The sequence below is a fragment of the Pongo pygmaeus genome, chromosome 3, assembly GCF_028885625.2.
Source record: "Pongo pygmaeus isolate AG05252 chromosome 3, NHGRI_mPonPyg2-v2.0_pri, whole genome shotgun sequence".
NCBI lineage: Eukaryota > Metazoa > Chordata > Mammalia > Primates > Hominidae > Pongo > Pongo pygmaeus.
This window is the reverse complement of record NC_072376.2, coordinates 139659847-139683053: the sequence shown is the minus strand read 5'-3', so window position 1 is coordinate 139683053 and position 23207 is coordinate 139659847. Positions and strand designations below refer to the sequence as shown.

Here is a 23207-nt window from a genome sequence, read left to right as displayed (position 1 = left end):
CCTTGGTAAAATCTCTTCTAAACGGTTTGAATTCAACGTATAGAGGAAGTCAGACAGTTGATAATTGGAACAGAAGCTGGAAGATGTTGTGGGGTAACAATGACTGGGACTGAGAAAAGGGCTTTACATATTCTCTTTTCTGAGGAGAATGGTGAGATAAACCACAAAAGCTGCCTGGGGTCCTGAATGCTATTCTGTTTCCTGAACCATGCTCCATTTTCCTGGTGCCTGGCTGGGGGTATATTCTGATACTTGTCTGGGGCCCCTCTTCCTCACTTGTACTTTTCTGTAGCCTGAGTGAGTTTCTGATTTTGGCAATTTGAAGTGCTGATCACAGAAGTACTATGAGGTGATGAAATAGGGAGTCCTGACCGTATCATAGAGAACATGGAGTCCTGACCGTATCATAGAGAACATGGTTCACCTGAGACTTGAAGGGCACACAGCGTGGGCCACGGAGAGGACAGAGGACCAGTTGTGCAAGTGCAGAGAAGCAAGAGAGAATAAGCCAAGTTCAAAAAGAATAAGTACTGCACAGAGGAGCTATGTGTAGGGGTAAGATATGAGGATGGACGGTCAAATAATGACCAGATCAAGAAGATTTTGCATTTTATACCACAGATAGGCAGGAGCAACTGTAAGAATTTTCAAACAAGTACCTTGTCAGCAATATAAAAGGTTTATTAGATAAGATTAAATTTGGAGAGTAAAAGATAAGTGAGTGAGACTTTTAGGGCCTTAACTAGGTGTAGGTGAGTTCTAAGGGCCTTAACTAGGGTAGAAGCAGTGTGTGTGTGGAAACTATAAAAGAGATTGTAAGGCAGTAGGATGAACAAGATTTGGCAACTGACTGGGTGTGAGGAAAGACTCAGGGATGATTCCCAGGGTTTCTGGTGTGGGTGAAGGGGCTGATGAAGGTAACAATTCTTGAGTGAGAGAACATGGGAAAGAAACAAATTTGAAGATAGTTCCTTTGGAATTGTGGCACAAAGATGTGTGACTGCATTTTTATTATGAGGTCTAAACTAATAATGGAAGAAACTGTATAAAGCAAGGTAATATAGAAATTATTCTAGGTTCTGAATGAATCTGACATTGCTCCACTTTTTCTTAATTACAATTCTCTAATTATTGAGCTCTCACAGCTTAAATTTACAGTAGCTGAGAATTCCTTGACAGATGCCTCCTTAAGTTATGTTCTTTGCCTTCAAGGTTACTCTGGGAGACAACCGGTTAGGGCACACCCATTTTAAGCTATATCTCCCTAATGAATGCCATGAGACACTGTGCAAGGATGGACAACGGTTGGGGGTTGGGGGCAGGGGAGCTCCCAAATCAAAATAACAGAATACAAAAACCTCTCTTTGTTTTTTATTTCCTCTCGTTGCTTTTTCACTGCCTCTAAAGGTAAGAATGGCCTTTGTTTTACATCTTATCTAGAGTCTATCTCAGGGGGAAGTTGAGCTGGATTCTGAAGCAAAGGGTGGCTTACACAGGATAAATTTCAAGCTTCCACTCTTGTCCGCTCAGCTTCCTTTGATGCCTCAGTAGTTTCAAGGTTCCCTTAGTGTTTCTTTTACTATACAATGGTGAAGTTGTTTACCACTAGGAGTTCATCGGGTGAAATTTACCCAGGGCTCCCTTAAAACTGATGCTGCATGCATGCGTGAATTGCTTCCAGGGTTACTCACTCCTTTAGCTTTTGCTAAGGAATCTGTCAGTCAAATGAGTTGCTGCTGACAGCAACTTTTTAAGACTCTTTTTTCTTAACCATAACACATTAAACACTTTGAAACAGATAAGCAAACGTTTTCTCACAGTCTGTTATGTATTTTTCCTTGCTGCCCATTTCAATATAATGAAATTCATGTTTTACAAAAAGAATTCCGGTAAAATGGATCAGATTTCATTCTTTACCATTTTGTCCATATGTGTTTGGATTCCCATAAGTCAATGACGTATAGGGTTAGTGTGATAGTAAGTTTCCATTTTAAAGATTCAAAGTCCTATGATCCACAGCTCAACTTAAGTTTCCCTGGTGAAAATGTGATGTTTCTGTTTGCATCTATTCTCTTTTGTTTTGGTCATCTTCTCCATTAGCATGAGTCTAGCATTTTGAAACCAAGATAGCCATTAGTAATGTTTTTTTAGGGGAGTACCCTCATTGTGATTGCAATACCCAACAAGTTATGTGGAAATGGGCTTTATGATGATGAATTACTGTTGCAAAAAGAACTCAGTGGCACTGATAAATATTAAAGAGCTACTGTTGCCCCCATGGAAATCATTTTATTTATTTGCTCCTAAAACCTATTCTCCGTACATCTTTTCCCTTTTATTTCTGTGCTGATTTACATGACAACAAAGTCTCTGGTCCTCAGGAGCTTGTCTGCTCCTGCCGCTATTCTCTCCTTGGAGTCCTCACCCTCTCTTTGCTGAGGAGATGAGTGACAATGAAGTGAGGAGTAAATGGCTACTGGAGCAGATGAACTCTGAGAAACAAAGATCCCCTTCTCATGCAAATTTCCATAGTGATTTAACATCAAGGAAGAAAAGAAACCAGGGCACAAGGTATCAAGAGAACTGGATGGTATTTGAGGTTGTTCCATGAAGACTTGACATCTCTTTAAGAGTGCCATCTATCAAAGCATCTCCTTCCCTTTCATATACAGTGAAAACACATTTCCAATTTGAAGAGAAACATGGAGGCACATAAAGTCTAACCTCAGTCCCAGGGCCTGGGTGTACACTCACACCGCCAGTCCCTTCAATGTCTCATTTAACTGGGTCGCTCATTCCTAACCAATGAGAATGTCTCCCAGCATGCTTACTTATTGCCTAAACTATCCACTCTGCCTGGGAGGCCTCCTCCTTTTCTTTTCTGACTTAAACTTTCTCTATCTTTCAAAGATTAATTCAAGCCCATTCTATTATCCTTAGAGTCTTTCCCTCCAGATCTTTCTTCAGAATTTGCATTGTACCAGTTCCTGCCTATAAGCTGTTTTCTCCAAAATTTGTTGAGAAAAGTAATCATGTATTATACTGCATTTCTTTTTATCTACACCTCTTGATATAATAGCAGACATATAATATGTATTTGTTAGATAGACTAGCTGTAATTTAAGAATTATGAAACTAAGAAGGATAAGTTTATTTTAGATATGCATCTATCCATGATTGTTTTTCCTTTAAATTTAAAACCCATGGCAGCTTGCCTTAAAGATAAAGCAAGCTACATGGCCTGCTTTTGATTAATTGACTCTTCAGGGATGCCATCAACCACAGAAATGTCAATTAATGCATTTCAGTTACAATGATTTTTAACTCAGAGGCTTGATACATTTGGTGAGAATATTATTGATAATAATAATATTTTTAATAGTAAATACTTAGTGCTTACCTTGTTACCAGTCCAAACATTTTAAGTATGTGTACTCTTACTTAATCCTCACAAACAACCATATGAAGTAGGTAATATTGTTATGACCATTTTATAGATAAGGAACCTGAGTGTTAAGTAACTTGCCTGCAGTTGTAGAATTTGGACCTCGGCAGTCTGGCTCTGGGGATCTGTGCTCTGAACCATGATTCTGTTCTGCCTGTTACACTGCCATTGGGTTCTCGCTCTGCCTTCCTACCTTTTGTTGGGTACAGTGTCCTTCAGTTTCCAAACTTCAGCACCAGACATTCTGAGAATTTTTCTGGCAAGCCTTTTATGTGAGATCTTACTATTGACTATGCAAAACTCAGAAGAAGATTTAATTTGGATAGAGAGTTTCACTCTAAGTGAGTATAGTAATATATTATAGTCAAAGTTAGAACTAAGATTGCTGGAACATTTTAAAACAAGTGTAAATGTGGTGCTTGTGAAAACATGAATGAAGGCCAGTAGGTCAGGTAGTTGGTTTAGAATTCCTTTTAATTACGGTTTCTTTCTATTAGTTATTTGTTAAAATTAAATCATGAAATGGATGAATGAAGATAAAATAATGCATGTGTTATAAAGTTAAAAGGAATATATTTAAAACTGCCAGGAAAATATATAATATAAAGAAAACAATCCCTGGACTTCTTTTCTTGCTATAAGGAATAGGTTTCTCACCTGGGATGGAAAAGACTCCTTGTCACTGTGAGACTAATTTATGAAGCCAAACTTGTGTTCTGGGACTGAATTGCTATTGATGTTGGTTACTCTTTAAATAACTCAAAGGGCAAGAGTGTGTATGTGTGTGTGTATGTGTGTGTTTGTGTGTGTTCATGCTTCATTGGGAAGGATATTAGGACCATTGAGACAAGAGATGTATTTTCTGAAGTAATATATGGTGAAATTAAGGTTACAAATCCCTCCCATCATCAAGAGGGATAGTAAGAATTAGAAGTGAGAGCAAAATTTGATTCTGTGCAAAAAAGTGATTCCAAGGGCACTCCTTGTCGGGGGGTGGGGGGTGAATTTCAGAGGTTTCTGCCAGCTGTGCAGCAGAGAAGTGAACCTGGTCACTCACAAATCAACCCTTGTTGGAGCAGAAATAGAAGGAGATGAAGTTTTATATATCAATAAATATCATCCTCATAAAGTAAGAAACTTGTTTTCCCAAAACACAATTAGAGAAAAAGAAACAAAGAACAACCAACACAAGCCTAGAGATTGTTCATCTGTCACACATCTACTTGGAATCTATTGTCTGCCAGGTACTGTACTAATCACCAGGGATAGAAAAAGAATAAATATCACTGTCTGCCCTTCAACACCTCATAATCTGGGTGGTGGAGGGGGCAGGATTAGAGAAAAATTAAAAATTAGTATTAGAAATTACAATGCAATATAAAAAATGGTATGTCTAGGTTGCCCAAGGATTAAAGAGCAGTAGTGAAGAATGGTTTTACCACAGCAGGTAACACAAGGAAGACAGGACCTGTCTGGGTAGAAGCATCAAGAGGAACACTCCTGCAGTGGGAATGGGATGCAGAAAGGCATCACAGTACGACAGAGCAGGGTTTTGTTGGGGAACTGCAAATGGGGATACACAGAATGCGGTAAGGCTGTCCCATTTTGTTATGGCCTATATTTAGAATGTTTGGTGCTTTAGATTACTTAATCCTTCAAACTTTCCTCTGAGAATGTGTTCTCAACTGCTGTGGATGACAGGTTGGCTTTGGTGAAAGGTAGGTGTGAGTATTTCCAGGATCCATGCCAAGTGCAGGGGTGCCTGTGGGCTGCTTGTGTATGTTGTGGACTGTATAGGATGAATAAGAATGCATGTGGCTGCTGCAACAGTGATAGCCTTTTGGAGGAGCTGATGTGCTGTTCCCCAATTGCTTATCGCTCCTTTGCCTTTCTATGCACTCACTTCATATGCCTTCTTCCCTTTATCTACATGAGAAAGTCTTATTCTTATTTTGATGTAAAATAAACATTAAAGACTACTATGTGGAAAAGTTTCTCACCTGGTCTGTGCATAGTCCATACATACACTTTGCTTGTGCATGCTGGAGAAACACATATACAAGCTTTTACTTTTTCCCCTTTATATTGTAAAGTGGTTGTCTGGATTTATTTCAGTTATTTGAATTAGTCATGAGTCAAGACAACATCTGACTTGCAGAAACCACACTCATCATGGTTGGTAATAATTGCATCAGTATGAAGTGTGTGTGTGTGTGTGTGTGTGTGTGTGTGTTGAAGGAGAGCATAAGAGAGTGAACTTTCTGTTCACAAGTACAAAACGACCCAAAGGAAAACATTCTGAAATTTAAATCTGCAGTTTTTCTCCCCCTGAAAGCAGCTGTGTTCCCTCAAAGCATCATCCTCTACAGAATGCTCCACAGGATGCTTGGTACCCTGCTGTTAGTACAGTAACCGCAGACACATTGTCTGTAGTGTTAAGAGGCAAATAATATGGTCATAGCCACTGATTTAATCTTTCAATTGGCATCTGAATATAGGCAGTTGTTTTAAGATAGTAATTAGCTGAACCCTGGGGGAATTTCTTTTCAAAATACATGCTAGTTCTTATGTGTCTCGTTATTTTGCTTAGGTAGGCTGTCTTGTTCAACTAAATAAAGATACATGGAAGTGAACTGGTTTTTTTTAGGATTCCTACTTTAATTTGGTAGGAATAGAGACTGCTGGTAATGCCTACAGTCTGTACCAAAGTCAAAGATATGATGTAACACTATAGGGATATTTATTTGGCTTCTGGGGTTTATTTTTTCATATAGAAAACTAGAGATTTTGACAGATTTTTATATTATGATGTGCTCACACCTGAGGGGCTGGACTCTGGGGATATACTTGCTTGCTGGCAAAAGCAGAAAGGACTGATAAGAGGATTTTGAAGTCAGTGACTTCCAATTTTGATCCTACAGCAAAATATATATTGAATTGATTTGTTCATTGCACAGTGTCTGTCATGAGATGAGGTTTCAGCCTTAAGATTCCCCTCGCCCTCTCAGATAGACGGCCAAAATATTCTGTTGGGGTTGTTATGCCATCTCTTCAAACAGCATGGAGATGGGGCTAGGCCTAGAACTCTGTGGAAATAGCAAACTCAGCCTCAACTCAGGTTTCTTCTTACTAAGAAAACTTAGTACACACATAACTAATTGGATCGATTATGAAAATTATGTACATTTCTTTGTGAATACAATATATATCTCTAAGTGTCCTGAACTTTCTCACTTTTTTGTATCATAATGGTTTTCTACCTTAATATGCTTTATACTTTTCAATTAACTTATAAGGAGAAGAACTAAGGAAAATACAAAGGTAAAAGATATAGTAAATTGGAAACACTCTTTGCTCACACAGTTTATGGTGAGATTCATATCATCATAAGATAGGCTATCCTTGGGCTACTTAGGAGTTTGCCTCACACACTGTGGACACGCCTCACGTGTGAACTAGATTACCATGTGGATGATGTTACTCATTGAATGAGAGATTCAAATTAATTTATTCCATTGTTTGGCCTTTGTATTCATGTGAAACTGCCAATCCTCAGCTTCCCTACTCCAAGTAAATTGTAAACGGAAAACTTTGCCACCCAGGCTCAATTTCTTTCAGTGCTGGAGATAATATTGACCAAGTCTGGCAAGAGATCTCTTCACTGATCTGCTAACTGAACTGTCAATTAATCAGTGTTGTCTGTAAAACATATTGTTGGTGGCCCAGAGAACATGCAAGCTTCCTGCAAGCTGACTCCTCTTTGATACACTTGTGCACTTTTTCTCCTGTAAATTTTTATGTTATGTACTTATTTTTAAAAAATCAGTTGTTTTATTCACGGTTAAAGGCCTTGGAGAGCAGATTCATTTATCTTTCATATTTTGTTTGTTTGTTTCTGATCTTGGTTATTTCCTTTCTTCTGCTTGATTTGGGTTTGTTTTGTTCTTGTTTCTCCAGTTCCTTGAGGTGTGACCTTAGATTGTCTATTTGTATTCTTCATCCAAATACAAGAAGCACCAAGAACACCTGGGAAATTCACCGCAAAAACATCTTCGCCTGGGCACATTGTCATCACGTTATCCAAAGTTAAGACAGGGAAAGAATCTTAAGAGCTGTGAGACGGAAGTACCAGGTAACCTATAAAGGAAAACCTAAGGTCAATTTTTCTAAGAAAAGTAACTTTATTGTGTTATAAAGACTACAAAATCAAGGTGTCAAGAATTAAATTAGATGCAAGGTATAAAAAATTGCTGTTTTGTAGGTCCAAATGAACTTTATGAAATTCCCATCTTTTAAAATCATAAGCGGCTAAAATTTGGCAATTTTATATGGAACTCACTATTATATATGGGAATATAATCAGTGACCTATACTCAGAGGAAATCCTTTGACACTGTATCAAAGATCTGGTCGTGAAATGCATATTTAGACATTGCAAGTTATAATAAAATGTTGAAAACATGTCTCATATTTATGGATCACCAATTTATTTTATTTTTTTCTTATTAACCAATCAATTGCGATTTATAATCTTGTTGATAAAAAGAGGGCTTCTACAGTGCAAAGTCTCTGGTGGGGTTTAGAATTTATATTCCTACCCTAACAATGGGGTATCTTTTTCTGGGATGACTTAGGTGCCTTTATACAACAGCATTCAGCCATCTCTCTGTGTTGAAAGACAGTCTGAGAACTAGAAAGGAATTCTAGTTCCTGAGTCACACACTCCAGCTTTCTATTGTTGTAAGCATCAGTCATTGGCTAAAATCTGGTAACTCTCACCTTTTTTATGGCTGCTTCTTTGTGGTGCTTGTGACATTTTTTTGTTCCTTCCAAGTTGCTGGTTGTTGCTCAATTTATTTTTAAAAGTAATTTCACATTTTATTATAGAAACGTGCAATATACCTGAGTATATTGCACGATGCTGAGGTTTGGGGTTTGAGTGATCTCATCACCTAGATACTGAGAATAGTACCCAATAGTTTTCAACTCTTTCCTCTCTCCCTTCTCTTTCCCCCAATAGTCCCCATTGTCTATTTTTGCCATCTTTATGTCTATGAGTACCCATTGTCTGCTTCCACTTATAAGTGAGAACGTGTGGTATTTGGTTTTCTGTTCCTGTGATAATAGGTTCCAGCTGAATTCATGCTGCTTCAAAGAATGATTTCATTCTTTTTTAATGGCTACATAGTATTCTACAGTGTATAGGTACAACATTTTTTTTTTAATCCAATCCACAACTGACGGTCACCTAGGTTGATTCCATATCCTTGCTCTAATAAATAATGCTGTGATGAACATACAAGTGCATGTGTCTTTTTGGTAGAATAACTTATTTTCTTTTGGATATGTACATAGTAATGGGATTACTGTGTTGAATGGTAGTTCTGTTTTAAGTTCTCTGAGAAATCACCCAGCTGTATTCTGCAGTGGTTGAACTAATTCACACTCCCACCAACAGTGTGTAAGCATTCCCTTTTCTCTGCATCCTCACCAGCATTTTTTTTTTAACTTTTCAGTAATAGCCATTCTGGCTGATGTGAGATACTACCACATTTTGGTTTTATTTATGTTTCTCTGATGATTAGTGATGCTGAATATTTTTTCATATGTTTCTTGGCCACTTGTAAGTCTTTTGAGAAGACTTTGTTCATGTCTTTTTTCTATTTTTTAAATGGGTTTTTAAAATTGTTCAAGTATTTAAGGTGCTTATATATTCTGAATATTAGATCTTTATCAGATGCGTAGTTTGACAATATTTTCTCCTATTCCGTAGGTTGTCTTTTACTCTGTTGAGAGTTTCTTTTGCTGTGCAAAAATTCTTTAGTCTAATCAGGTCCCACTTACCAATTTTTGTTTTTGTTGCAATTGCTTTTGAGAACTTAGTCATAAACTCTTTTCCTAGGCCAATGACCAGGATGGTATTTCCTAGGTTTTCTTCAATGAGTCTTATATTTTGAGGTCTTACATTTAAATCTTTAATTCATCTTGAGTATATGATGAAAGATAAGGGTCCAGTTTCATTTTTCTACATATAGTTAGGTAGCTATCTTGGCACTATTTATTAGAATAGGGAGTCCTTTCCTCATTGCTTGTTTTTGTTGACTGTGTCAAAGATCAGATGGCCATAGGTGTGTGGCTTTATTTCTGAGTTCTCCATTCTGTTCCATTGGTCTATGTGTCTGTTTCTCTACCAGTACCATGCTGTTTTGGTTACTGTAGCCTTATAGTATGATTTGAAGTTGGATAATGTGATGCTTCTGGCTTTGTTGTTTTGTTTAGGATTGCTTTGTCTATTCAGCCTCTTTTTTGGTTGCATATAAATTTTAGAATAGTTTTATTCTAGTAAAAAAAATGGCATTAGTGGCTTAGTAGGAATAGTGTTGAATCTATAGATTGCTTTGGGCAGTATGGCCATGAATTTTCAACCCATGAGCATGTAATATTTTCACACTTGTTTGTGTCATTTATGATTTCTTTCAGCAGTGTTCCGTATTTCTCCTTGTAGAGATCTTTCACCTCCTTGGTTAGCTGTCTTTCTAGGAATTTTATTGTGGCTATTATAAGTGGGATTGTGTTCTTGATTTGGCTCTCAGCTTGAACATTATTGGTGTATAGAACTGCTACTAATTTTTATACATTATTTTTGTATTCTGAAACTTTACTGAAGTTGTATAACAGTTCTGTGAGCCTTTTGGTGGAAGGAATTTTTAGGGTTTCCTAGGTATAGAATCATATCACCAGTAAAGAGAGATACTTTGAATTCTTCTTTTCCTATTTGTATACATTTTATTTCTTTCTTTTGATTGAGTGCTGTGGTAAGGACTTTCAGTGTTATGTCGAATAGGAGTGTTGAGAATGAGCTTCCTTGTCTAGTTCCAGATCTCAAGAGGAATGCTTCCAGTTTTTGCCCATTCAGTATAATGTTGGGCTGTAGTTTTGTCACAAATGGATCTCATTATTTTGAGATATGCTCCTTTTATGCCTAGTTTCTTGAGGGTTTTTTATCATGAAGGATGTTGAATCTTATCAAAAGATTTTTCTGCATCTGTTGAGATGACTATATGGTTTTTGTTTTAAGTGCTGTTTATGTGGTGAATCACCTTTATTGATTTGCAAATGTTGAACCAACCTTGCATCCCAGGAATGAAGCCTACCTGACCATCGTGAATTAACTTTTTGATGTGCTGCTGGATTCACTTTGCTAGTATTTTGTTGAAGATTTTTGTGTCTATGTTCATCAGGGATATTGGCTGGTAGTTTTTTTAATCATCCCATCTTTGCCAGATTTTGGTATCAGAGAGATGTTGGCTTTGTGGAATGAGTTAGGGAGAAGTCCCTCTTCCTTGATTTTGCTGAATAGTCTCAATAAAACTTGTACCAGCTCTTCTTTACACATCTCATATAATTTAGCTGTGACTCCATCTCATTCATGGCTTTTTTGGCTGGTAGATTTTTCATTTCAGTTTGTTTCTTTTATTTATTTATTTATTTTGAGACAGAGTCTAGCTCTGTAGCCCAGACTAGAGTGCAGTGGCATGATCTTGGCTCACTGGCAACCTCTGGCTCCAGGGTCCTGGTTCAATCAATTCTTCTGCCTCAGCCTCCTGAGTAGCTGAGATTACAGGCACGCACCACCATGCCCAGCTAATTTTTTGTATTTTCAGTACAGACAGAGTTTCACCATGTTGGCCAGGCTGGTCTTGAACTCCTGACCTTGTGATCCTTCTGCCTCGGCCTCCCAAAATGCTGGGATTACAGGTGTGAGCCACCATACTTGGCCAGTAGAGTTTTCATTACTGATTAAATTTGGAAGTTGATATTAATCTGTTTAGGGCTTCAAGTTATTCCTGATTCAATGTTGAGAGATGGAGATTGTGTGTTCCAAGGAATTCACTCATTTTTCTCTAGATTTTCTAGTTCGTGTGTATAGAAGTTTTAAAAATTATCTCTGAGTATTTTTATATTTCTGTGGGATTGGTTTTAATGTCACCTTTGTCATTTCTGATTGTGCTTATTTGGATCTTCCATTTTTTTTCTTTGTGAATCTACCTAAGAGTCTATTAATCTTGTTAATTCTTTAACAAAATGAACTCTTGTTTTTAAAAATTATTTGTATTAATTTTTGTGTTTCAGTTAACCAGTTCTCATTTAATTTTAGTTATTTTTTTTTTCTTCTGCTAGCTTTGGGATTAGTTTGTTGTTGCTTTTCTAGTTCCTGTAGGTGTGATATTAGATTGTTAATTTGAAATCTTTCTGACTTTTTGAGGTATGTGTTTGGTGGCATAAACATTCCTGTTAACGCTGCTTTTGCTATGTCTTTCGGATTCTGGTATGTTGTGTCTCTGTTTTATTGCTTTCAAAGAATTTTTTATTTCTGTGTTACTTTTGTTGTTTACCCAAAACAACAAAGGTTGTTGATGAGTCATTCAGGATACAGTTGTTTAATTTCCATGTAATTGTGTGGCCTTGATAGATCTTCTTGGTATTGATTTCTATTTTTATTCCTTTGTGGTCTGAGATTATGGTTGGCATGATTTTGATGTTTTTGAAGTTACTGAGACTTGCCTGATGGCTGAGCTAGTGGTCAGTCTTGGAGTATGTTCTGTGTACAGATAAGAAAAATGTATATTCTGTGATTAAGAGGTGGAGTATTCTGTGGATGTCTATTAGGTCCAATTAGTCAAGTGTTATTTTAAATCCAAAATGTCTTTGTTAGTTTTATGCCTCTGTGATCTAACAGTGTCAGTGGAGTATCGAAATCTCCCACTAGTATTATGAGGCTAAGCCTTTTCATAAGTCTAGAAGAAATTATTTTATGAATTTCAGTGCTCCACTGTTGGGTGTGTATATATTTGGGATAGTTAAATCTTCTTGTTGAATTGAACCCTTTATCATTATGTAATGTTCTCCTTTTTCCTTTTTCACTCTTGTTGGTTTAAAGTCTGTTTTGTCTTTTATAAGAATAGTGACCCTTGGTCTTTTTTAGGGTTCCATTTATGTGATAAATCTTTCTCCAACCCTTTACTTTGAGCCTATGGGTGTCGTTATGTGTGAGATGAGTCTATTAAAGACAGCAGTTGAATGGATCTTATTTTTTTAATTCAACTTGCCACTCTGTGCCTTTTAAGTGGTGTGTTTAGATAATATACATTCAAGGTTAATATTGATAAGTAAAGTCTTAATCCTATCATGAAGTTGTTTGCCGGTTGCTTTGTAGTTCCTATTGTGTGGTTACTTTATAGGGTCCGTGGACTAGCATATTTTGATGATAATAAGTATTGTTCTGTTGTGTCTGTGTTTAGAATTCCCGTAAGGATCTCTTGTAAGGTGGTCTGGTGGTCTAGTGGTTGGTCTAGTGGTTATCCCAAGAGTGGTAACTATTTCCTTTAGCACTTGTTTCCCTGAAAAAGACTTTATTTCTCCTTCACTTATAGAGCTTAGTTTGGTGGAATATAAAATTCTTGGTTGGAATTTCTTACCTTTAAGAATACTAAAAATAGGCCTCCAATCTCTCCTGGATTGTAAGATTTCTGCTGAGAAGTCTTGCTGTTAGCCTGATGAGGTTCCCTTTGTATGTGATCTGACTTTTTCTCTAGGTTCCTTTAAGATTTTTTTCTTTAGCATTGACCCTGAACAGTTCTGGTGAATCTACGTCTTGGTGATGTTTGTTTTGAATAGTATTTTCCAGGTGTCTTCTACATTTCTTATATCTGGATGCCTACCTCTCTATCAAGATAAGGAAAATGTTCTTGAATTATTCCCTCAAATATGTTCTCTAGGTTGTTTTCTTTTTCTCTTTTCTCTCAGGAATGCCAATATTTCATAATTTTGGTTGCTTTACGTAATCCTATATTTCTTGAAAACTTTGGACATGTCTTAAATTTCTTTTTAAAAAAATTTTGTCTGATGGGGTTAATTCAAAACACTGGTCTTCAAGCTCTGAAATTCTTTCTTCTGCTTGGTCCATCTATTGACAAAGCTTTCCTTTGTATTTGAAAATCTCTTAAGTGATTTTTTTTCCATTCCAAAATCTCTGATTTCTTTTGAAGATGTTTATTTCTTCCTTCATTTCCTGGATTGCCCTAGAAGTTTCTTTATGTTAATTTTCAACCTTATCTTGGATCACATTGAGCTTCCTTGCATCCATGATTTGAATTCTTTATCTGTCATTTCTGAGTTTCCATCTTGGTTAGGGACCAGTGCTGGAGAGCTACTGTGATCCTTTGAGGTATCACGTCATCAAGATTTTTCATGGTACTAGAATTCTTGCCCAGGTTCCTTCTCACCTGGGGACACTGGTATTTTTTAATTTTTTAATTATTCTCTTGTGGGTAGGATTATTATTTTCTTTCTTTTCCTATAATATTATTATTTTTTCTTTTTTCCCTTTCCCTTTCCCCTACTCCTTAGAGGGTATGACTCTAGAGAATTCTGGGTAGTGTCTTTTGACTTTTCTTCCACAGCCAACGGACTTCTGCTGGCAGGTTTTATATTGGACTGTGCAGTTTGACCTACAATCAATAGATAGTGCTATGGGTGAGAGCTGACTGTGGCCAACACATGGCTGGGTATATACTTAATCCTTGTTTACCAGGGGAAGCTCTCTGTTGCCTCAGGCAAGAGGCTTATTTGTGGAGTTCACAGTGGTCTGAGCTTCCTGCTCAGCCCCAGTGGGATAAGGGGGAAGATGTGTAGAGTTGGACTATACAGGTCCACCTACAAGGCCCTGGTTGCAGGTACAAACACCAGGCCTGAGGACGAATCCAGTGGACAGCCACCAAGAGCCCAGAATTGTTCCTTGGCGTGGAGCTGGAAAACCTCCTTGGCCCCAAGTTCGCTGCATGAGGAACAGGGGTGGCCTAAATGACTAATCCAGGTGAGTGGGTGCTCCAAATGCTTGGAGATCTACCTAAATGTGGAGTGAAGAGGGTCTTATTGCACCAAGATCTATACCCAGGTAGTGGGGGGTTAGCTCAGGCTGTCGAACCAGGTGAGCAGGTGCTCCTAATTCCTGGAGATCTGTCTGGCTATAGAGTGGCCCCTATGCAGAGGATCTCTGCACAGTCTGCACAGGATGGGTGGGGTGACTCAGGCTGCTAGCCTGTGTGAATGGGTGCTCTGAATGCCTGAAGATGTGTCTGGGAGTGGAGCAAAGAGGGCCCCATTGCACCACAATCTATGTCCATGAAGGGTGGGTTAACTCAAGCTGCTGTTCCAGACAAGTGGATGCTCTAAATGCCTGAGGTTCTGCCTGGAGTGGAGCAGAGAGGGTTTCTCTATACCATCTCATGGGAGCAGGCTGAAGCACTCAACCATGACACACACAAACCAGTTCCAGGTCACTAACCTGGCCCTGGCTGCCAGTGGTGTCATCCAGGAGAGACTGTAGTTGTAGCAGCTCTCTTCCTGCCCCAGGCCTGTGATGGAGAAGAATACAATTCCACTGCCATTGCTGAGTCACTTTCCACAGTTCTGGATTTGGAAGCCTCTAATCTGCTTCAGAGCAGGTGCTCCAATATCCCGCCCAAGACTGAAATGCCTGTGCAGCCACGGTGCCGGGTTGTCTTTATTTGCACCTGGATTATAAATGGTGTCCTTCTCTTGGTCCTGGTCTAGGAAGATGTCTGCAGCTTTTCCTAGTGTCTTCGCCTCACAGCATCTTCAAGCCTCTCCCCAGGTAAGCTCCAGGGCTTGGGAGAAACAAAGTGCTTTCCCTCAGCCTGGATTGCTTGGATCCTCAGTGGAAAGGTGAGTCACAGAGGCAAGCTCTCTGCCTCTCTGACGTACTGGGGCTTCACTCACCTCTATCAGTCAGACACTGTCATGGGGTCTGTTTTCCCATGTTCTCCTTCCCAGGATCTGGCTGTCCTTCCTGATTCCGGTGTACTCCTATTTTCCTTCTTGACATAAAGCTCATGGAGTTGGTCTTTATGCACTGTCTTGCTATTTCCAAGTGGTTGAAGCATGCTAAAAGCCCCTCATCTGCCATCTGGAAACAACAATAAAAAAGAACAAACAAAACTGGCGTTCAATTTCAAAATGGGAGTGATTCTAGATTCTGTGGAGGCTAAAGCTTATATAATTTAGATATCTGTCTTTCCCCCTCAAACCCCTTTCCTCTAAGTTATATATATAAAAGTTAGGTATAAAGTAATTATTTAGAATACAAAAGAAACTACAAAAATTACTAACTTAAAAAAACTGACAAATCATCATAATCATCAGAAATTCATGAATATAACATAATATTTTATTAACTACCTGACATACCTTATATGTACATATATATACAGTGTTTCTTATATTTTTTGACCTGCATATGCTTCAAATGAAAACAATTTTTGTTATGTTTGCAACAGAGAGAATGAAAGGATAACTCAATACTTCCTCTAGCATGGTTGATTATATATCTGAAAAGTACCTATATATGTGTATGTGTATAATATATATATATAAAATATATATATATCTGAAAGAGGTTTTTCTAAACTGCCAATAACGTATATTGATAGTTTAGAAAATATACGTTGCCAAAAGTTTTGAAAAAGCTCTTTTATCTAAACAATTCATTATTTGTTATTTGTCATCAGTTTTTAAGATCACTGTAAAACTGGGAGAAATACTATCATAGGTTTGTGCATACAAAAACAATAGAGAATTTTTAAAAGATAAATTTAGAGATGACAAAAAAAGTACTCTAGGCTGGGCATAGTGGTTCGTGCCTGTAATTCTAGCACTTTGGGAGGCCGAGATGGGAAATTTGCTTGAGTCTAGGAGTTCGAGACCAGCCTGGACATCACAGTGGGACTCAATTTCTGCAACAACCACAAAAAAGCGTGGCATAATGGCATCTACCTGTGGTCCCAGCTTCTCAGGAGGCCTAGGTGACAGAATTGCTTGAGCCGGGGAGGTCGAGGCTGCAGCAAGCCATGATTACAACAGTGCACTGTAGCCTGAGTAACAGAGTGAGGTCCTTTATTATTTTTATTAAATAAATAAATAAATACAAGAAAGCACTCTTCATACCAGGAGTCTTTTTTTCCTCACGTGATTTAATCAGACATTCCTAATCTAAGGGTCTTTCCAAGTTTCTTCTGATGTCATAATAAGTTTGTTTTATACTGATAAAAATTTCAGAAACCTATGATCATAGGACCATATTGCTAGGCTTCCTCCTATATGTTTAGAAGGGGTCTGTGCAGGTGAGGGGTCCCTGAATGTCATAAGATTCAAGGTAAACCCTAATAAATCTACTTCTGGATCTTTGTCACTTTTCTGTTATTTCCGTCTAAGAAATCAACTGTGAATTTTCTCTTCCCCTCCCGACTGACATCTTCCACAAAACACTCTGGGCCTACAATGGCCTTAGGGACTCTCTAAATCCTGGACCTTTTTCACTCTGTGGACTTAACCAAAATTTCAGACTCTTCATCTAAAATTAGGTCTTTGATGTCCAGTTTTCATGTTGAGTATACACACAGACACATAATGGATTTGACCCATTAACCCTGCTTTTTGTTGCAGAGACCATTGTAGATCTGGCCTTTTCCCCTACATTTCCTGAGATACAGCCCTCCCTTCCAGTTTCCCCTAAACGACTGTAGTCAGTGTAAAAGCCTGGGTTACCCTCATGCAACAGTGTCCATTGGCCAGCGAAGGGTCAGTTTGAGCTTAGCTTACAAAACTACTTTGTACATTTTGATTTGAGCTGTTGGCCAAGTTAACTGGGGTTAGCATTAAAGCAGGGTTTATCTCTTACACTTGGCTCTGTCCCCACTTTCTTCCCTTTTGCTTATGTTTTTTTCCTTCTGGGATTTCAGCACACCACTCAGCTGAGAACCCGCATGTAATAGGAAGTTTGAAAAACAAAGAACACTCAAGTACATTCTGGAAGAAAAGTATGTGATGAAAGTGTATCTATACTGAAAAGAAAAGATGTTTTAAAAAGAACAAATAACACGTACTAGGAATTTTTTTTAACTGAAGAAATATGCCTTTCTATTCCCTTGAATCAGATGGTACTACATGGCATTACTGACATATTTATCTGTTAACAGGTTAATGGGAATAAATACTTCTTCCACCTAAACCTGGCTGATCATCATACATCTGGTTTGAGATTATTTAGTGTGAGCGAACAGAAACTAGGCCAGTAAGAATTCCAGACACTGTAACATGATAAATGGATGCTTTGTTTATTTTAGTTATTGGATGGGATGTTGGATGGCTAAGTCTTCATGTTGTGTGAAGGTTTCTGTTTTACATTTCTTTGGGTTTTGATTTCCTCTTTTCGTCTAGTTTCCCAATACGACAGACCTCAGGTTGTTCATAGTCTAATATCGTTCCTGATATTACCTGCATACCTTTTACTGCTGTTAGGTAATTGGATTATTTGATACAGATGGTAGAAACAATATTCCTGCAAGATAAATTACGTGTTGTAATTTCAGCCAGCTAGAGATGAGCCAGTACAGGGTAAGTTGCTGTATGTTGTGTTTCACACATTTTACCTGGTGTTCCCAGCATTCCAGAAGCTTGACTGAGTCTTACATTCTAGTACATGCTCACTGGTGTTCAGAAATTGGAAGCAATTCTCTGAAGTTACACTGTAGGAACATGGAAAATATGGGATGTTATTTTCGTCTGTTTTATGTAGCTATAACTGAATGCGTGAGGTGGGGTGATTGATAATGAACAGATATTTATTGGCTCATAGTCCTGAATTCAGGGAAGTCTGAGATAGAGGGGCTAGCCTGTGGTGAGGCCTTTCTTGTGGTAGCAACCTATGGAAAAGACAAAAGAGTAAGAGAGAAGATGAGAGAGGGCAAGAGAGTGAACAGTGGACAAAACTTGCCCATTTATAATGAACACACTTTTGCCATAATGACATTAATCTGTTGATGAGGATGGAACCCTCATAGCCCACTCCCATCTCATTAGGCCTTACCTTCCAATACTGTTGCACTGGGGTTTCCAACACCTGCTTTTTGGGGGGATATATTCAAACTATAGAAGATGCTAAGAAGTGAAAAAAATAGCATTAGCATGAATAGAAAGCTTCTACATATAAATTGCAACTTGAAACTGCAATGTGATAGCCACTTTTCTCCTAATGAAATATGAACAAAAATATTTGCTTAATTTTTAAAATATATCGCTTTTCAAATATAGGGTTGTTAACTTTGAAAAAACAGGTTTTAAATTTCTGTTCTCTATCATTTGTATTAGGCCTCCAAAGATCCTTCTTTAAAGATTCACGCCTTTTCTTAAGAAGGTTATGAATCTATGATTTAAAAAATTTGGAACCTTATATTAGCTTTTTGATTTGACAGATTTTTTTTGTCCTTTCTCCATATTTTTAAAAGCAGTAACCACAAATACCAAATACATGTGTTTATGGCATGCAGGTCTTTCTGATGAGCCCATAAAAACTGAGGCCCCACATTTCCTTGTGAATTGATGATTTATTACCATATTTGAATAGTTCTTTTCATTGGCATAGAATATTTTTTCAAGGTGCAGTTGATCATGATTAATGAGTCTCACAGAATCCTAAACCTCCAAAATCGTAAGTATGTGATTGATCCTTACCAAGCGTTAACTACAAAAAAAAACTTAATAAACCTTAATTTGTAATACTTTTCCAGAATTATACCCTAAGAAACTTTTCTATTAAATACAGATAAAGTGAAAAATAATATCTTTTCTTTTATGTTATTTATAACTTTAAATGATTTTAAAATAATGATTATCAAAAGTAATTATTGTATGATACATGTGTGTAGAAAATTACTTATATGCTATGCAATTATCCATTAAATAAAACCATATTCAAGAATAAATTTTCAATGTGGCTATAGTAAATTTTGTAGATTACTGTCTCTCAAATGGTAAACATTTTTAGTGTATTACTTAATTTTAATTTTTCTGGTAAATGATAGTGATTCCCAGTGGAACATTTTTTGGCTTATTTTATACTAAAACTAAAACACCATTTTCACAGGTGTAATAACCAAGAAAAGATAGAAAAATATCAAGCAAATTCAAATAATTATATCCAACAAAGTTTACTTTCTGTATTTATTTTGGCATGAATATTTCTTTATGGAAATGTTTTTGTTTTTAAAATGAGGTAAATAAAGAGTGCTATGTCCTGAGAAATTTCCTTGTGCTGCTAAGGTATAAAATATTTGGCTGTCTTTCACTTAGTGGCCAGATATATAAAATAATAATATATCACAATCTATTTAGTTTTTATTATGTCTATGTAATTGGCCTCAAATTAGTGACGTAGAATCATAACCATATTAACCTACATTCTAATGTTGTCTATTCTTTGGATGGTTTGTTGTACTGTACATGTTGTCCAATTGATAAAAAATGTTCTCTATAAAAATGACAAATATGTTAATATAGAATTATACTTAGAATTTCTTAAAACTTTGTTCAATTTGAATTATGATCCATCTGGAAAGAAACATTTTTCAGGATTTCCAGGTTTGGTCCTTGGTGATTCTCCTGTCTAATGACAGAAGTCAAATTTTGTGCTATATTTGGATGAAAAACATTAAGCTATTAAAATTAAAAGAAGAAAGAACGGCAACAGATTTGAAAGGAGCATTAAAACATGAAGAAAGCATTTTCTAAAATCCATAGTGGGGCTATTTACATTTTGACAGTAATTACTAATAAAACTAATATCTGAGAAGTTGAAATTCAAATGAATACTAATTAGTGCATGCTTTTTGAGTTCCTATTTTAAGTCCAATGTTGATTTGGATATTGTGAAAAGAAAAAAAGTGGTAAATGTTACCATATCCACTTTCTAGGAATTTGATATCCATTTAGTGAGACAAAAGTAATCCATATAAAACAGCATAATCCACCTTTCCTGGGATATATAAGAAAATTGTTCACTATTATGGCAGAAACTTAATCTTTCAAAACATCAGAACTTATCAATGCAAAAACAAGTGATTACTTGAGGAGATGCATCATGATACAATGGAAAGAATCTGGAATTTGAAATCCAAAGACCAGCTGCATTAGACTCCTTTTATGCTCTTACATTTTTACAGCTCACATTTATTTCTCCAGCTGTTGCCACAGCACTCAACTGGGGCAGGTGTAACCTGACAGATCCTCACTCTGGCTGAATTGAGTACCTGTCACCATGAGGCTTCTTAGCTGCCTCCAAGTCGAAGACCTTAGTAACCCACTCATCTCATCTGGTGTATGCGTAGCCCTGAAAGTGTGAAAAGTTATCACTGAGTTCTGATCCTTGGATTAATGGGGGACAAAATCTGGCAAATAAATAATTCCCTCTTCTGTTCCTTGAATAGACAATTCTGAGATGCCTTCTCCACATTCCTTAGACATTATCCCGTGGGATAAGATCCTAGTTGTTTTCAGTGAGTACAGCTTGATCATAAATCCTTGGACTGGCTTCTCCTTCTTCTGTTTTCATTATTCCAAGTCCCCTATTCCTGCTTCTTAGGATCAATATTCAAAATGAACTACTTGCACACAAACGTTTTTCTTAGGCTCTGTTTTTATTGGGGGAAACACAGATTAAGACGCTGTTTTTGACATTTAATAAGTGTGCGAATGTGGAAAAGAAGACACTTCAAGTCAAGATGCACCCTAGATTGCCTGGGATCAAACTCAGGCTTTGTCAATGATTAAGTGTATGACCTTACACAAATTACTTTAATTCTTTGTATCTTGGTTTCCACACTTCCAAAATGGATAGAAAGCTAGTACCTACATTATAAGGGTTGTTGTGAGGACTACATATAATATAAAGTAGTACCTGACTCATGTTAGTGAGGCTAAAATTATTTCATTCATGCAAAGCACTTATGATAATGCTGGCATACTACTGGCTTAAGAGAGTGCACATTTATTATCTTACAGTATGGAGGTCAAGATGTTGATAGGGCTGTCTTCCTTCTGGAGGTTCTAGGATGAATTCACTTCCTTGCTTCTCCCAGCTTCTAGTATTGCCCACATTCTCTGCTTTGGGGATCCTTCCCTGCAACACTGAACTCTACTTCTCTTGTTACATCTCCTTCTCTGACTCTTGACTCTTCTGCCTCCCTCTTATTGGGCCCACCTGAATAATCTTCCCATCTCAAGAAATATATTTGATCTCCAAATTCTTCTTTGCCATGTGAGGCAACATATTTACAGGTTCCAGGATTTATGATATAGATATATTTGGGGAGCCATTGTTCTGTGTGAAAAAAAGTGGTCAACGAAGTTGGCTTGATAAATGTCTCTAAGTCCCAGTTACATTATCTATTAAAGCCAGAATGATTACAATCAGAATGGCATGACTATGGTAAGATAAAACAAGAACCATCTCTATATAGTATTTAGATTTGTATCATTACAAATTCATGCTTTAGAATTGGGCCTTCAATAATGCCTCTTAATCCTATACTATAATCATGGACAGCTCTAATAATACTTCATGTTAAGCTACTATAATCATGGACAGCTCTAATAATACTTCATGTTAAGTCCTGTACCCTGGTCATACTAAGAGATTTGTAGTTTCCCAGATGCTCATGATACTCAACCCCAGCCCTTACTGTGCTGTATTTTAACTGATTACTTCTCTTTCTCCTTTAGAAGACTATGAGATTCTTGAGGAGCCATGTCCTGTTTATCTGTGTGTGTCTCATGTGCACATGAAAAAGTAATATTTCCTACTTTCTCTTGACTGATGGCGTTGCTGACAATGCATATGCACACGAGAGAAGGCCTTAGCCTCTCTCTTTAACTATACTTAAAGGATAGTTATTAACTTGGATATTATTCAATCTGTAACTATTGAAAGAGTCAATCATGAATCTTTTTGCATATAAACCCCTACACAGCAAAGATGTGACAATCAGTATCATATTGCAATTGTTTTAAATGTTTTGGTGGTAATATTTTGGATCAATGTGTCACAAGAAGTATTTTTTTTAAAGTATGTGAGCTACAAATAACCCTTAAGTGCTGTGGGCAGAGCAATTAGAAATCACCCAAGGTCAACTTTTCCCTGAGATGAGAAAGCAAATACAGAGCTGATGATCTCAGAATTTTATTGTGTGAGCACTGAAAAAAATACAAGTCCTTTGAAGTTTGAAGCCACTTATCGGGTAACATGCAAAAATGCAAGCAAATATCACTGTTGCACTCTTTATCTTTGTAGCGAAAATATGCAACTGTATAGGCAAATTAGGTGGTGCTGTTGGCAGTTTGGAATTTTGCTCAGAGCGCCTCAGGTGACATGAGGTTTTGATTGTGCCCTGAAACTACCTGCCAGAATACTAGCAGTTTCCAATCCTAATTTTGTAATGAAATTGGGTGTGAATGTGAAGACTGCTGTAATGGATGCAGTACTATCAAATTTCTATTTGAAATTAATATGTTGTTTCTGGTTACACTAGTGACTTTCCCAATTTTCCTGCTCCTTGTCTGTAGGAAGGAAGCCATCACAACACCGTGATGTCAGGCCAAGGCTCTCTTTCCCAAAGCTCAAATGGCATCTGTTGTAGGACACTGCAATATTTTGTGTGGGCCTCAAATTCAAATTCAAGCCTTAAATATCTCACAGCTGGTGTGAAAGTAGTGCGTTATTGAAATCGATTTTTCACAATCAGTTATTAATCGAACTCCTTGTTCTACCCTGTCCCCTCCTGTCACTACCGCAATTCACTAGTCTAAAAAAGGGTCTTCATTTTACATTAGTGGTGTTGGTTGCTCAGTG

At 37.3% G+C, this 23207-nt stretch overlaps 1 long non-coding RNA gene across 1 annotated transcript in view; it reads left to right on the top strand.

Moving 5' to 3' along the window:
• Positions 1-23207, top strand: part of LOC134739383 (uncharacterized) — a 70668-nt gene that overhangs the window by 39961 nt on the left and 7500 nt on the right. Inside the window, exons 5-7 of the long non-coding RNA XR_010125979.1 lie at positions 7403-7577; positions 14182-14321; positions 15062-15122. This is a non-coding gene — a long non-coding RNA (uncharacterized LOC134739383). The remainder of the gene's footprint in view (positions 1-7402; positions 7578-14181; positions 14322-15061; positions 15123-23207) is intronic.